Raw genomic sequence first — 12,555 nt, forward strand, 5'->3', positions numbered from 1 at the left:
GAGCTTGGTTTATTGGACTTTACCATGCAAACAGGCTGGGCCGCAGGCATTGGTGGCAGTGAGGCTGTGATCAGGAAACCTTCACTTGGCTGGGTCTCTGCTGCTCCTGGGAGGCCCTGGGCCATGCGGCTGCGTTTCCGGGCTGTGCTTAGTGGACTGGTTGCAATCGTCAGTGTTACAGATGCACTGCAGCTTCTCTTCTGGGTTCTACATTCCTGGGGGGTTGGTGAGGGGTGGGCAGGATACCATCTGCTCTTTGAGCCTGTGTTGCTTGCCTGATAGGGCTTTTCATACAAATTTTTCAGCTTTCAGCATTGTCTGCTTATGACTATTTACTCCCACACTAAGGCCAGGAAGGTCAGCCTGGCCTCGTTGAACGTAATCCCAGATTGATAGTGTTAAACTGCCGTCTTCACTGTGTCTCCCCACTGTAAATGTCTCCCCTGGTCTGCATTGTTGCTACCCAGAGCATGCTTTGAGGGCCAGCAGCACCTGTATCACCTGGGAGCTTGTTAAACATGCAGAATCCCAGGTTCCATCCCAGACCTGCTGAATCAGAATCTGCATTTTAACAAGCTCCCTGGGTGCTTTGTATGCACATTGAAGTTGGAGGAGGTCTGGCTGACGTAGACTGAGATAAGCACAACTTCTTAGCTGACCCCATATCACTCATTGCCCCTCCAAGTAAATATTCACTCCAGGATATCTTGATCTAAATCAGCTTGGTGTCCTTAAAAGCTCTCTCTTCACATGTGTGCTTCTGGCTTTTAGTTTCAGACCTCATTCTTATTTTTGTGTACAGAAATTTGTCCAGTACTTATTCTTCCATAACTGATTTCTCCTAAGGTGCTGCCTTTATTTCCCCATTATTCCATGTCCCACAGTCAACCCCATGTCTTCCCCAATTCCACCTCAAGCCTAAAATTCCAGAATGCTACACCATATGAGAGCCCACTGTCCCTTTCTTTGCCTGGGCATGAGTTGTGCAGCCTTCAGAACATACCATGTTTTTTCATTCACACTTCTGTATCTTTGCTCAGCTGGGGTCACCTATGGAAGTCCTTTTACCCCTTGGCTCATGCTTTCAAGGTCTGTGGGAACAGCTGTTCCCACATGACTTGCTTGAAGCCCTTCCTAGAGACATCAAAAGTATCAAGGCCACACTGCTCCCTCCTTTTCTCCAAACTCAGATAATTTGTCTATACCTACAATTAGGGCAGTAAATCCTATGGACCTTTGCATTGAGGTGGCAACTGGTTTATACATTTACTAAGAAAGAAGACAATAGTTTTCTTTTTTACCTTAAATTTTGAAATAATTTTAGATATAAAAATTGTCAAAATAATAAGAGGAGAGCTCGCATATACCCTTCACTCAGCTTCCGCTAACGCTAACATTTTCCATGGCCGTGTACAGTGATCAAAACCAGGAAATTAACTTTGGTGCAATACTATTAATGAAACTGCAGAACCTATTGAAAGAGATTTCTCCAGTTTTCCTACTAATGTTCTTTCCCTGTTCCAGGATCCAATCCAAGATCCCACCCTGATTTAGTTGTCATTGTCTCCTTAGTCTCCTCCAACCTGGGAATAAGTCTTCTGTCTTTCCTTGTTCTTCCCATTCTCGACACTTTTGAATATTGCTGGTCAGCTATTTTGTAGAATGTCCTTCAGTTTGAGTTTGATGCTTTCTCAAGGCTAGTTTGAGGTTTTGCATTTTTGGCAAAAATTACCCAAGGGTGATTTTGTGCCCTTCCTAGTGCATCATTATTTCAGGGGACATGATGTCAATATGTCTTATTACTGATGATCTTAGCCTGCACCACCTGCTTAAGGTGGTTTCTGCCCAGTTTCTCTACTGTAAAGTTACCATTTTCCTCTTTGTAATTAATAGCTCTCTTGGGAGAGATTTTTTGAAATTATGCAAATATCCTTTTCTCCTCAAATATATGCCCACTATTTTTAACATCCATTAGTGGATCTGCCTATAAAACATATCACTGTGGCATCCACTGTGTATATATATTCATAAACGCTCAGTTGTGTAAGGTAAGTAAGCCCCTACTTAAATCACTGCAGTAGGGTTTTCTATTAATTGGACCTTCTTTGCATTGTCTTTCTAATGGGGTCCCTTATAACAGGGTTTTAATCTTCTAGATGGCACAATCAAATAAATTAAAACAGTCCTTCATCCATCCATCCATCCAATATTCCATTTTTTTTGGTAAAAAAGTTGATTGCCCATCTTCATTTTTCTCCCAGTTATGCCCTGACTGGTGTCCCCTACTCCCTGCTGTTTTTTTTTTTTTTTTTGCGGTACGCAGTCCTCTCACTGTTATGGCCTCTCCTGTTGCGGAGCACAGGCTCTGGACGCGCAGGCTCAGCAGCCATGGCTCACGGGCCCAGCCGCTCCGCGGCACGTGGGATCTTCCCGGACCGGGGCACGAACCCGTGTCCCCTGCATTAGCAGGCGGACTCTCAACCACTGCGCCACCAGGGAAACCCCGTCCCTGTTGTTTTGTTTGAATTATTGTGTGAACTGTTTTGTGCTGTTTTGGCCAAATGAGTAAGCCAAGGTAGGAATGTTAATTTTTTTGAGTAGATGGTTGTCAAAATCAATCTGAAAGAAGAGGTTCCAAATTGTTTTGCTGGAACGTGCCACTGTAGAACATGCCTCTGTCACGGACACCCGCTGTCTGTGCCTGCTCAGTGTCTCTCTTCCCTTCCTGAGGTCGCAGCACACAACTCTCCTTTGCGGAATCTGCCCGTCCATGTTCTGAGTCCATGTGGTTTAGTGGAGCTGGGCCACCTGGTGGTACCATGGGTGGGCACATTCCCTAGGCCGGGACAGAATTAGCCATCCCTCTGGCCATAGTAATTGACTGAGAAATTGGCGTCTGGCTGTAGCTGGCCAGTGAGAATCTCCTCCAAGATCTTTGGTGGCATTAATCACTGGGTATTTAAGAGAGTGGGATCAAAGCCTACAGCTTTCACTGGACCTCTTTGCTACCACGTGGGGATAAACAGACTGAGACTAAGGCCCACACAGTGGAAGACAGTGAAGGGCGAGAGAGTGAGAGGGGCCTATTCCTCACGATGTCAGTTGATCACCTGGATCTAGCTTTTCCTGAAGCGGTCCACCTCAGGACTTTGCAGTTGCATGAGCCAATCAGTTCCCTTTCATTGTTTAAGACAGCTTGAGTTGAGTTTCTGCTGCTTGTAACTCCAAGTCCTGACAAATAAACATTCTTTTTGAGCATCTGCTACTGGTGAGGGCACATGCTTGGGGCTCTTCAGGATTCAAAGACGAGTCAGATGAGGCCCCTGCACTCAAGGGGCCCTCAACCTAGCACAGAACATAAGGTCAGTGCACGAACAGCCACAAGTGAAGGGACCCATGCGGTCAGCCTGATCCACCCATGAAGAGCTTGGCTGTAGGACCACAGTGAAGTGAGTGACGAGTACCAGCTGGGGGGAATTTGGAGCACTGAAGAGATGAGGGACATTATTCCTGGCAGAGGGAAAGGCTTGGGCAAGGGTCCAATCATGGAAAGTGTAAACAGCTCAATATGTAGTTTGAGGTTCTATGGGGTCATCCATAGTGACTGAAGGGTAAAGGTTAGGCTAAAAAGGAGGATTTGGGAGACAAAACAAAAAAAAAACTAGAGAAAAGATTTGTTGGAAACAAGTTGAGGAGGCTGTGATTGGCAGTCTGAGGGGTCTGAGTGGCAGCAGGAAGGTAGCGCTGGATCTTGAGTAGAGAAGTGAGGTGAGGAAGATGAACTTGGCAACAGCGAGCAGAGCTGGAGGGGCAGGGGACCAGGGCGGGGCCAGTGCAACCGGCCGGCTCCACCTCAGTGCACAGCTGGGAAGGACCAGACAGAAAAAGAAGGCTGGAGGTGGGTGGAATCCCAGCCTCTGAGAACATTCTGCCGAGAGGCTTTGGCCATGTTTGCTCAAGAATCTTCCTCGTCGCATCATTTGAAAGCCAAACTTTTTATTTCATGCTAAACACTGTCAGAGGGAGCAGTGGCAGAGTCCTCCTGAACGCGAGCCAGCCGGCCCGGCACGCACACGTTTAATGGCATTCCAGACCTCGGGGCCTGGCAGGCGCCCTCGGAACCCTGCCCCCGCTCTGGCTCCTGCCTCACCCGGAGTTAGGAAGTCGGGACCAGCGTCCCTCTTCTTACATGGTGACTTTCTGAGCGGAAAAGGTCCATCATGAGACTGCGACCTTCCCCCACCTGAGCCGTGCACAGCTCGGCCTTCTTAGAGAGGCCGCTGCTTTGCCCTCAGACTCGGCGCCATCCTGTTCGCACCTTCACTCCTCTCGCTCTCCTGGCCTCCTTGCCGCCCAGTCTTGAGCGAGCCCCGTCTGCACTGCCATCGCTAACCCCCAAGCGATGGGGGATGATGGTCCAAGTCACCATCATCACTCGTGTGGACTCCTGCCTCAGCCTGGCTGGCCCTCCTCGCTTCCATGGTCTGTAACTCAACGAAACAGCTAGAACAGTCCCTTATCATCACAAGCCAGATCCTGTCGCCCCTCTTCTTAAAACCTCCTGATGGCTTTCTGCCTGAGTCAGAAGAAAATCCTAAATCCCTAGGACGGCCCCAGGGACTCTACGTGATTTGACCCTTGCTTATCTCTCCAACTGTATTTCCTACCACTCCCCCTTCCCTTTGAGCCTTCCCGCCCGCTCCTCTGCCTGCCTCTGCTGACTGCTCTCTTTCTCTTCGTGGCCCATAGTGTGCCTCATCACAACAGAAGCTTGTATCTGTCAGGATAGGCTAAGGCATGCTGCAGTAACAAATAACCTCCACATTTCGGTGGCTCAGATGACACAGGGCTACTTCTCATTCACCAGGCCACGTCTGCTGCAGGTTGGCGGAGTGGCCTTGTTCATCAGAGGCACTCCAAGTTGACTGAGCAGCCCCTTTCTTGAACGTTTCTGGTGGCCATACTATAGAAGAAGAAAGAGATTCTTTTTTTTAAAATAATTAATTAATTAATTAATTTATTTATTTTGGCTGTGTGGGCTCTTCGTTTCTGTGCGAGGGCTTTCTCTAGTTGAGGCGAGTGGGGGCCACTGTTCATCGCGGTGCACGGGCCTCTCACTGTCGCGTCCTCTCTTGTTGCGGAGCACAAGCTCCAGACACGCAGGCTCAGTAGTTGTGGCTCACGGGCCTAGTTGCTCCGCGGCATGTGGGATCCTCCCAGACCAGGGCTCGAACCCGTGTCCCCTGCATTGGCAGGCAGATTCTCAACCACTGCGCCACCAGGGAAGCCCAAGAAAGAGATTCTTGAGTCTCACAATGGCAATTAAATGTTGGCTCAGGAGAAGCCCATGTCACTTCTGCTCATGGTCTTTGGTCGGTCACTGGCCTCCGTCAAGCACAAGAGAACCCAGCTGTGTAATCTCACCACGTAGCCAGGAATGGAAGGGATCTGTCTTTATCTGGTGAACAACACAAATGAAGACCGCGAGAGCTGATTTTTCTGTGTGTGTAGCATGGATTAGAACCCCTTGGAGTGTCTTCCAGCTCAGCAGTTGTGAACTATGGCAGGGTTGGCCAGCTGGGTGGAGAGTGAGGACAGGGAAGGAGGGTTGGTTACTTCTGTTCAAGCTCTGGGAGAAACGAGAACACGGCTGAATTTGGCTGCTCACTGGACCAGTAATGCATGTAAGAAAACGTGACGGTTATTTCTCGGGTCCTCCAGGCCAAGGGTGCCTGTATACCAGTGGTGGGGTGGAAAGATCCCCTTGGCCAGAAATAACTTACTACCAGTGTCTGCAGTTCTTCCATTAGATGTCCATTCCTTTGGTTCTAAAATAGCATTTCCCAAGTTGTGTCCAGCAAAACACTTACATTAGATGTCAACAGATGCTCCTTGGTCAAATAAGATTGTGAGATGCTGAGTTAAACAACATGAAACGTGTTTTTCCTCTGCAGGTCTTCTCAGGGCCTTGTTTGATAGGTAACGTGTACTGTTTCTTCCTGAGATGGAATCAGACTATGCAGCATTTCCCCAATTTTTAAAATCAAGGAACTCTTGCCTCCGTGGATGCTTCCCTAGTGTTCACCTAGACAGTTCGGGAAATGCTAGTCTGGGAGCCTTTTCAGTCCTATGGAGTCCCCTGGGGAAAGTAGACATCCCCAGGGGAGGCTTTCTGTGGGAGAAGGAAAGCAGTGTGGACAAGGTTTTGAGAGGATGGGACTCCAGAGGGGCCTGGGGGTGGGGGACAGAGGGTCTGAAAGGGAGAGGTCAGGTGCAACGATTATAAGTGATCCTGTCTCCAGGGTGGATGCAGAGTTGGAGCCCACACTTTTCACCACCCCCAGCCTCTCTGCTCCCTTCCCTCCCTTGCCCAATGACGCTCACCCGTCCTGCTCTCCAGAGCTCTGGCCTTGCCCCATCTCCACCTTCTCCAGCTACCGACAAACCAGGCCGCCTCTAGTCTTAGCCCTCGAGTCCCTGCTGCCCGAAATGTCCTCAACTCCAGTCGGGGAAATTCCTATACTCTGGTTTCTCTTCAGATTGTATAAATCTTTCGCCTTTTAACTCTAGTCTGGGAAATTCCTTCTCTCCTTTAATAGTCTGTCAGGCAGACCACCTCCAAGAAGCCATCCCTGATACCTTTCCTCACCCCACAGCCTCAGCTGGGTTTATTGTCCCTCCAAGCTCCCATAACACACTGCGACTCTTCATCACTGCCCTTATCACTTTGTATTTTAATACTCTTATTTCTGTCCCTCTAATCTGGGAGCCCCTCAAGGGCTTTATCTTTATATCCTTATATCCTCCTCTGGTAGGAGATAGATACTCAATAATTAATTGGATGAATGAGGCCCAGGCACGTACAGGAAGTGTGTTAAAATCCCCTACATGTCTCACTTGAAAGAATTTCCCAAGTTAAAAGAATCTATTCTACATGTTTGAAAACCTCATCTTGTGTGTCATGCCCACCTCTGCTGGTTCTCTGACCTCCTGGGGCCTGAAGTCTTCTCTCTGCCTTTCTCTCCATCCATCCTTCTGTCTGCCTGTTCTTCCCTCCGTCATCATCCCCTCAACTACATCTGATCCAGGTCACCTGATTCATGTCCTTTTTCAAGAAGAGCGAATGAGTCTTGGACTGTTAATGGCTATCCTTAGGTTTATGTTTTCCTAAACAGGAAGTAAATATCTTAAGAAGACAATCTAACCTGAAAGGTGAGAAGAAGTTTTTTTTTTTTTTTTTTTTTTTTTTAGTTCAAGTTCGGCTTTAATGATTGAACAAGAAAGGGAAAACTAGAAAAAACTTGCAGGTAGAGAACCTGGACAGGTTGTTGTTGGCAGCCCAGCCAGGGCTGAGTCACGACTTTTGTGGGTCGGAGGCCCTTTTGCCTTTGTGGGCCCCTTCTCCATAAAAAATGTTAACAATTACCAATGACCGCACTGGTATATAAAGGCGAATATAACCCAGGCTGCTTTGGTATTCCATATTCGTTATTGTTACATTCACTTTTTCTTCAGATTTTAAAAATACTAAAAGTTAAACAGTTTTTGGATCACGAAACATTTCGTGGCCCCTAGGCACGGCGTCTGCTGTGCCCTGTGGGATGAGGAAGAAATCTGCGAGCCCACCACCCTGCCTGCTACACCCTGAAAACGCACTGCCCTTCCATCCTTTTGCGTCACACTTCTCTTCCACCTGGAATGCCTGTCCCTCAACCCGCCCGCGCCCTTTGCACCGTCTACCTGACAGATTCCTGCTCACGTGCCAGTCCCAGCTTGAACGTCGCTTTCTTTTGCCAGATTTAGCAAATTAAAATACAGGATGCCCCGCTGAACTTCAGATAAACAATGAGTAATCATTTTAGTAGGGTTAAGTCCCAAATAGCACATGCCCCAAATATTGCATGAGACATAATTATACTAAGAAATTATGCATGTTTATCTGAAATTCAAATTATCCGGGAAGCCTACTCTGTAATTTTCCCTGACTCATTTTTTTTTTTTCAGGCTTTCTTCCCACCTGCTGCTTGTGGAGGCGTTCTGGCACTTTCCACGCACCCGTCACTGCACATCCTCCACCCCGTCTGCACTCCCATCATCATTATCCTCACCTGCCATGGGGCCGGGACGTGGCAGTGTATTAGTTGTCACATGTGAGTAAGTGGGTGCTTTCCTCTTATTTCCCTAACTCTCTATTTATTTTCAGTGATGACTTGGCAGGATCTGGTTTTGATTTCATTCAGGAAGTTGTGTGGGGAGATAAGAGTCAAGTTAGCTACTGTGTGGGGTTGCAGTAACACCCTTTTAACAAAGATGTGTCCCAGGAAGACAGTTGGGGCTCAGACACTTCACAACCTGATGGAAAAAAGCCCGAGGCCCGTGGTGGGCACTTATGGTCCCTCCCTGCCACCGTGCTCCGAGAAGGTAGAGGGTGCGAAGGCTCAGGCTCCCTCCTCCCCGTGTTGCTGGGGTCAGGTAGCAAATCAGCTGTGGCCCAAGACGGTGCCTGTGTGTAAAGGGGAGGGCTTTCTGTTTTTGAGACTTAGGTTCAGGGAATTCTTATTTTCCATCTTAACTTTGGGAGTGGATCGATTCTTTTAAAAGTTCTTTTAAACTGTTACTTTGGCATCTGACACACAGGAGAAAACCAGCCTGAGATGACGGTGGGTACAGCCCCACAAGACCGTCAGAGCCTGGTGTCCGGGCTCCTGGTCCCATGCTCTCATGCCACCCTCAGCAGCAAGGACTCAGAGTCAGACGCCCAAAGAGAGAAACATTCCTCTGAGGACCACGGTGAGGGGGCACCCGCCCCCCCAAAACTATGGACCAGCCAAAGCACTGGTGGTTCCTAACAAATTGAACTGCGTGAGCATTTGTGGTAAGCACGGTGAGAGTTCCTTTTCTTATTGCTGCTAAGAATTTCCCAGCTTTCAACTCTCCCTTTCTTGGTTGGATGAAATTTCCAAAGTTGACCACTTGTTGATCATGCTGAACAAGAAACCCACAATGCCCAAATGTCCATAGTGTGTGTGTGTGTGTGTGTGTGTGTGTGTGTGTGTGTGTGTGTGTGTGTGTGTGTGTGTGTGTGTGTGTGTGTGTGTGTGTGCGCGCGCGCACGTGGGGAGCTGCCCAGTAGTTGCTGACTCTTATTAATCTCTAGTCCCCCGCTCTGCTCATCCCGGTGCTTATAGGAGCGGGCAACATGGCCCAAGGTAGTTTCAAGGGACGGACAACAGGTGTTATGAGAAAGAAAACAAAATCATGGGCAGTTTCATGGTCCCATCCATCTGGGGAAGTCTGCACGCTCTGCCCCTCCTGGACGGTCACAAGGTTCATTAGTTTAATAAAGGCTCTGATAAGTTCTACACTTCTCTAACTTCAAAAAGACGTTGTTTAACTCCATGTTTTCCAAACTTGTTTGATCAGAGAACTACCCCATTTTTTACGAGCATCTCACCTGGTTCATCACCCTGGGAACACACTTTGGAGAGACGGTAAAAGGAGTGGAGGTAAGCAAGCGTTCGCATTCCTCTCCGAGCTTTGGACCAGAATCTGGCTTAGAGAAGGTGAGCTGGCCTCAGCACTGCCCTGGCAGCAGGACTCCAAGTGCCCACAGTGGGTACCAGCCACTCTACCTGGGGGATGGTGAGTGTCCGGAAGGGGAGGGCATTTCCTGTACTTCCCTGACTGTGGTCGGCTGGAAAGCCTAGGCTGGTGGCCACTTAGAAGAGTCTTAAGAGCGTCAGAGTTTCATTTTGGGTTTGAAACACTGTACAAGGCCACCTTTTAATAGTCACAATGCCGCCTGTGACACAGCACGGGGTGTGTGTCATCTGAGGAGGAAGCGTGCTCTCTCCCCGCAGTCCAGGGCCGTGGCATTTCCTCTCTTCAGTGTGTTTTTCTTGCCAGCAATAACTAAGCCCAAGGTCACCATTTGCACAATTCCAGGGATTCTGCTACTTTGCTGCGGAGAACCCGCGTGAACGGCGTCTCCCAGGGCTGTGCAAAGCGGTGGTGCGGTCCAAGCGCTTGCCTGCCGCAGGGTTTTGCCAGGACAGTCCTATCTATTTCGTAAGTCCCGCCTCAATGTCACCTCTAGTTAGAGCAGGCCCCTGCTATTTACTATCATGATATCCTGTTTGTATTCTTTACAAATGGTGACTCATTTATCGACACCTGAATCCCTACATATTTTTACTTTTTTGAATATTGTCTGTCTCCCCCTCAAATAAAATATCAACTCCACAGGGTTGAGCAGAGTTTTGTTTGTTTGTTTTTTTGGCCAGTGTTGGATCCTTGGTGCCTTGGACAGTGCCTGGCACAGTGTCGCTCGCCCCAAGTATTTGTTGAATGAATAAATGAAGAACAGCTTTGCAAGTTCTTCCCCAGTTGGGTGGTGATTGGTTGTGGGGAGTTGATGGACAAGGCCACTGACCAGTGGGCTGAGTAGTAGTGAAGGGCACGGCCTTCCAGCCTGGGCCAGTCATGGTCCGGGCCGGTGAGGAAGCACAGAAGTACAGAGAGCAATAGAAATGAGTTTTTATTTGTAAAAAGTTACAAAATAATATTGTACAAAAATAAAGTCTGTAGAGAGCTTTGGTTGTATAACACAAACGACCGAGACAGATCAGAGAAGTCAAAACTTCCAAAGAAGTGCACTCCTTACTGGATCAGATGGTAATCGCGATGATAGAGAAAAATCACAAACTTTACCCTTTTGTGGATTTGGTGGAGCGATTTGCTTCAGTTAAAACCTGCTTATGGTGTGTAGCTGATGCTGGGAACAAGCTGTCAGCACCCGTTGAATCCCACGGCCCCTGTGGGCAGAGACTCTCCACGGGGAGCTGGGGCTGGGGCTGACCCCTGGGGACACCAGCCACCAGGTCAGCCAGGACTCTCTGAATCGGACAGAGGATCCTGGCCTGCATCGAACTGTGCTTCGTGAATGACTGGTCGGCTGGGTCTGTCCCTGTTTTGAGCAGGCTGCTCCTCAGCAAGGTCCCTGCTTGGGCCCCAAGAAAGGACAGAAGGGAGGCCCTTTCCCTCTATTTCCGAGTCGTGTAAGGGGAACTGAAAGGACAGAGGGTGCAGAACGATGGACAGCTCGGGTCTTTGGGGGCGGGGCGCGGGAAGGGATGTCTGGTAACTGCTGCTTCTTGGTTACTTTGTAAAATGAACATGATTATTTGAGGGAGGCCAGTAGGCTATTTAACGGCTAAATCTGTCATAGTTTGGGGCTAATAGTGAGGGATGATCTGATAAAAATCCCTTTTATGAGATGTGTAACAAGCTCTACAGTAGGGCTCAGTGCATTGAGCATGGGTCAGCTGCCAGACGAATCCATGATCTGGGGCGCTTAGGAGAGGGTTGTTCTCACCCTCCACCTCCACCCCGTCACAGGCTTTCCGCATCCGGGTGGCAGGGCATGTGTGCTGAGGCTGGCCCGGGCCCGTCTTGCTTGCCCACCCTTCCGGGGCACCTTCTTCCGAGGGAGGGGCAGCAACTGGTGGCTTTTTTGGCAACTGGCTGACCCCACTTCCGGGAGGCCTGGGGCACTCCTTGGCTGCACTGGGGCCGAGCATGTTTCTCAGGAAGGTGGTGGATGGAAGGATAGAGGAAGAGTCTCCACAATCAGGGCAGAACCCTGGCTACCTGACAGGACTGTTACTTTGAGGTCTGCATTGAATCCAGGACTACCTGCTAAGGGGACTTTAACCTTTGATATATATGGTTATGCACACGATAGACAGATACACGTGGAGGGGAGTGAGAGCTTAAATACAACAGGGAATGGAGCACACAGCCTATCTGCTGGGAGACAGAACCGTGAAGAAATGAAGCCGAGTGCCCCGGTCTCTGTGTCCTGCTCCCGAAAAGGGAGCCGGTCAGAAATGTTCCTTCTGACACGTTTCTTCTCTAAAATATGAAAACAACAGGTAAGACACTGAGATCTGGGGGAATCACACGAGAGCTCTTCTTAAAAAAGGTAAAGTAAGTGATTTTTTGCCTAGCGAAAAACTTTTTAATACTTTGAAAAGCATGGACCCTTGTTCCCAATTAAAATTTCCTTTGTCACCTTCTTTTGCATTTTGCGAGCACATATACTTTGGCACCTTTGAAAAGAAACTTTAATAAATAAGGGAAAAAAGAGAAACTCATTAGTGAACGGTAATAAATAACAATAACTTAAATCTCAATAAATATTTTCTCTATACTTCTGTATCTGAAACAGATGCATTGCATCGAGTAGCTTCTCTGGTCACTGGTGACCACGCATAACGGAGCTGGGGTGTATGTAACATCTGTCTCTCTGTAAACCGAGAGCCCGGCGGCCTCCCCGCCCCAGTGCAGCTGGGGGCCTTCCCCGAACGCTCTCCTGCAAGAATGCTGCCGAAAACCACAACTGGTTTCCTGTTTCCAAGGACAGAAAGGAAATACCTTCAGGTTTGGTTTTAGTCATGAGGACAGCCTTTCTGGTTCCTAGCCAACCTCTTCCCACCTCACACACCATGTTTGAAATCAATCACCCACTGTTCCCCAAAACGCTGGCTGGAGTAA

Source organism: Grampus griseus (genome assembly GCF_964374135.1).
Source record: "Grampus griseus genome assembly, chromosome: 3".
In the NCBI taxonomy this organism is placed as follows: domain Eukaryota; kingdom Metazoa; phylum Chordata; class Mammalia; order Artiodactyla; family Delphinidae; genus Grampus; species Grampus griseus.